The 574-nt window shown below is 34.5% G+C and overlaps 1 long non-coding RNA gene across 1 annotated transcript; it reads right to left on the bottom strand.

Moving 5' to 3' along the window:
• Nucleotides 1-44: 44 nt before the first annotated feature.
• On the bottom strand, nt 45-568 carry LOC115241479. The gene is made up of 3 exons (XR_003884907.1): nt 434-568; nt 166-314; nt 45-60 (listed from the first exon to the last, which is right to left on the bottom strand). It is a non-coding gene; the product is annotated as an uncharacterized LOC115241479 (long non-coding RNA).
• Nucleotides 569-574: the final 6 nt, after the last annotated feature.

Raw genomic sequence — 574 nt, 5'->3', positions numbered from 1 at the left:
ACCTTTGAGAACCCAAGTCATTGTGTTCGATTATAAGCGCTGGATTTCACTTCCCTCTATCTGTATGTGAGGAAAAGAACAGAATTGTAATATTTAATTTAGTTTACATATCTGGTTTTATATGTGCTACTCAATGTTTTATATGTGCTAATTAATTGTACTTACTATCTGTTACTGCCAAATCTTTATAACCAATATGTTACGCTGTTTAGCAAAGTTCTTCAGCTGGGATTGCATACGGTATAAGACCGTACGCAATTCCAGCTGAAGAAATCCCAGCTATAAAAATATACCGGTCTTCTTTTCGCTTTACCCTGCAAATAAGCGCTATAATTTAGATAATATTCAGATATAATCAAGAGATATACTTATAAAACAATGAATAAACATGTATAAGCAGGTATATATACGAAATTCCAATCAATCTACTTACTCGATAGCACCAAATATATTTTCTGCAACAGATTTAAATATAACCTTATAACCTTAATCTTTTATTATCATATCTTGACGTCGCAATGCTACCGCGTACCGCGACCGCGACCCGCGACTACCGCGTCGCTTTATATGTATC

This window comes from Formica exsecta, unplaced genomic scaffold, assembly GCF_003651465.1.
Source record: "Formica exsecta isolate Colony F162 unplaced genomic scaffold, ASM365146v1 scaffold4951, whole genome shotgun sequence".
Lineage (NCBI taxonomy): Eukaryota > Metazoa > Arthropoda > Insecta > Hymenoptera > Formicidae > Formica > Formica exsecta.
The sequence above is the reverse complement of the archived record's forward strand: the minus strand, read 5'-3'. Positions and strand labels throughout refer to the sequence as shown.